The 3,312-nt window shown below is 43.4% G+C and overlaps 1 long non-coding RNA gene across 1 annotated transcript in view; it reads left to right on the plus strand.

Moving 5' to 3' along the window:
* LOC111722820 overlaps nucleotides 1–3,142 on the plus strand; it is a 6,793-nt gene extending 3,651 nt beyond the window's left edge. Inside the window, exons 2-3 of the long non-coding RNA XR_002771481.1 lie at nucleotides 2,542–2,655; nucleotides 3,015–3,142. This is a non-coding gene — a long non-coding RNA (uncharacterized LOC111722820). The remainder of the gene's footprint in view (nucleotides 1–2,541; nucleotides 2,656–3,014) is intronic.
* The last annotated feature ends 170 nt before the right edge of the window (nucleotides 3,143–3,312 follow it).

Below are 3,312 nucleotides of genomic sequence, written 5' to 3' on the forward strand. Positions count from 1 at the left end.
ATACAAAACAAGTATCAAGACAGACTACTCCATTTATAGTTAATGGTTGGGTTTAAACACCAATAAACAGATTATCAGACTAGCTTCAAACCAAAGACCCAACTATATGCTGTTTACAAGAAATGAACTTTCAATATATAGACAACTAGGTTGAAAGCAAAAGGCTAGAAAAGGTTATACAGATGGAGCAGGCACAGTGGACTTTAGGATATGGAGTATTACTAGAGACAATGAGATATTTCATCAAGGGTCAACTCATCAAGAAATTATAATCATAAATTTTATATACCTATGAAATAAAAATGTAGGAAGTAAACTCAGAACAGTTACATAGCACCATGGAGATCAGAAAGATGAATAAGGCCAGGCGTGGTGGCTCACGCCTGTAATCCTGTGGGTTGGCCAAGGTGAGTTGTGACACCCTATCTCTAAAAACTAGCCAGGCCTTGTGGTAGGTGCCTGTAGTCCCAAGCTATATGGGAAGCTAAGGGAAGAGGATTACTTGAGCCCAAGAGTTTGAGATTGCTGTGAGCAATGACACCATGGCACTCTACTGAGTGAGACTTTTTTAAGACAAAGGTGAATAAGACAGTAATTAGCCCCAATTTCTATCTTATAAAAATCAGGATTTTGGGGTCCCTTTGATGTTAATATCCTACTCTGAAAATCTTTAAATACTTGTTTATTTATATCAGCTGATGAAATCCTTACCAGCCATCTCCACCCAGAAAAGTAATCTTTTTGAAAAAGATCTTTTTAGCATGGCTATTTCCAAACACACATAAAAGGTAGAAATATGAGTATAGTGAGCCTCCATATACCACTGTCCTACCCTCAATAGCTCCTAGCATTTTGCCTCTCCACTGGCCCAATTATGTTTTGCTATAGTATTTTTAAGGAAAATATCTACACCTATAGATACTTCAGTGTGCAGTTATAACTGTTGAGGACATTTGGAAAAGCATAACCATTATACCATTATCACATTTTAAATTAATGATTGTTCTACATTAGTGAGTACCCAGTTCAGTTGCATCACAGATATTTGTTTATAACTGGTCTGTTCAAATCCTGATTCAGATAAGACTCATTTATTGCATGGGTTGTTGTAGTGCCTGAGTCTCCTTTATGCTAGGATAATCTTTTTTGTTTTAATCCATTGATGATTTATGACAAACTAGATCATTTATGCTGCAAAAGGGCTTTTTTTTTTTTTTTTTTTGTAGAGACAGAATCTCACTTTGTGGCCCTTGATAGAGTGCCATGGGGTTACACAGCTCATAGCAACCTCCAACTCCTGGGCTTAAACGATTCTCTTGCCTCAGCCTCCTAAGTAGCTGGGACTACAGGCGTCCACCACAACACCTGGCTATTTTTTGGTTGCAGTCCGGCTAGGGCCAGGTTAGAACCCGCCATCCTTGGTATATGGGGCCGGCGCCCTACTCACTAAGCCACAGGCACTGCCCTAAAAGGGCTTTTTTTGACTTAAAGACCTGTTCTAGAAATGATTATGACCACCACGTCAATAAAGAACAGGGTAGAAGTTTAGGAGTAAATCATCTAATACCTGCTTTGTCCCAAAACACTCCAAAGGGATTCCATCTCATTTCCTAGTGAATATGCTAAAGCTAGTTAGGCTAATTTGATCCACGTTAGAATTCCATGAGCCCGCCTGGAGTTATCTGGAACAAACTATTTCCAATCAATTTAAAGTGAAATTCAATCCACATTTCAAAAGCACTAACAAGATGTGGAGTTTTCTATCAACCTCAAACTACACCCAAATCCACAAAAATAACTGCAGTGGAGAAGGGACTTCAGAAGCCCCCTAGGTTTGTAAGAGGTGAACTGTGCCAAGTCAGAAGTAGTGATCTAATTTTCTTCCAACCTCGAGGCCCGCTGGGGACATGGGAGTTGTCAAGGAACGCAGGTGTGCACACCCAGAGCCGCAGCATGTTCAGACACAGCCACGTAAACAGCATAGCTTAATAAAGCTTAATACAGACATACTCAGTGTTTAGAGGAGGTGGTTATGACATCTGTGGCCCAAGGCAGAGCAGCTTAGCCAGCCAGGCCCCCAGGAAACCATTTTCAACTTATGTCCACACCAAACCCAAAATTTCTTAAGAAAGCTTGGAAAGCCAAAATCTTAGGAAGAAAAACCTCCCAAGCCCTAGGCCTATGAGAAAAGAACACAATAAAAAAAAAACAAGAGAGAGGGCGGTGCCTGTGGCTCAAAGGAATAGGGGGCCACCCCTATATGCCAGAGGTGGTGGGGTCAAACCCAGCCCTGGCCAAAAACCACAAAAAAAAGGAGAGAAAGCACAAAACGATCCTTTTTATCAGTAGTCTTCGGTTACATTTCCCTCCAGCTCCTTTATTAAGAATTAGAATACTTGACCTCGTCAGTGAGTTGAAGCATGAACCTAGACTAGATTATTAGCCCTCCACCTTCTTGCCCATTGACAAGGCCACACTAGCTACAAAGTTGTCTCTTCAATGCAAGAGGTTCAATACTCTCTGTAACCTGCTTCCTCCTAGACATGTACATTTAACACCGACAGCTGAGTCTCACCTTCCACCCAAGACAACTAATCTGCCAGCCTGCAGGAAGCGATTGTGCACACAGCAGCCCCTGGTGGTGTGGAGTGTGAGGTAACTGGGTCTTCTGTTCTCTGACCACCATTCTGTCCCTAAAGCAGCAATTGTGAAGTGTCCCACTCTGATGTGGCAAGGGGCTCTCATTCCATTGAAGACACTCAGTGAGGGGCAGACAGGTCTCTAGCCTTGCATTATTAAAGGCATTCCTCTGATGCCTGCCCAAGGGAGAGAAGAGCAGCTGCTAGGGATCCAATATTTGACTCCCCCCAGACTCATGTGGACGGTCAAGCTCTAACTGTGGGTGGAGCCTAATGGGAGGCATCTGAGTTGTGCGGAAAGGCCCCCCCATAAATACGTTAATATCCTCTCTGGATTAAGGAAGTGAGCAAGTTCTGTGCTCTGTTCATTCTCAGAGAGCTTGTTCAAAAGAGCCTGGCACCTCCCTCCTCTCTCACTGCCGCATCTCTGCACCTGTAAGACCCCCCTTCCTCCACGAGTGGAAACAGCTCGAGGCCCTCACCAGACGCTGGCAACTGCTTCTTGTATGTCCTGCAAAACTATGGGTCAAATCTTTCTTTTTGTGCAGCCATCGATTTCTGAATACTAATAGCTAGTTTGAAACTGCATGTTGGGCTCGGCGCCTATAGCTCAACTGGCTAAGGCGCCAGCCATGTACACCTAAGGTGGTGGGTTCGAATCCCCAGCCCAGAC

Source organism: Otolemur garnettii, unplaced genomic scaffold (assembly GCF_000181295.1).
Source record: "Otolemur garnettii isolate 467f Iridium unplaced genomic scaffold, OtoGar3 scaffold00487, whole genome shotgun sequence".
NCBI classification, from domain to species: domain Eukaryota; kingdom Metazoa; phylum Chordata; class Mammalia; order Primates; family Galagidae; genus Otolemur; species Otolemur garnettii.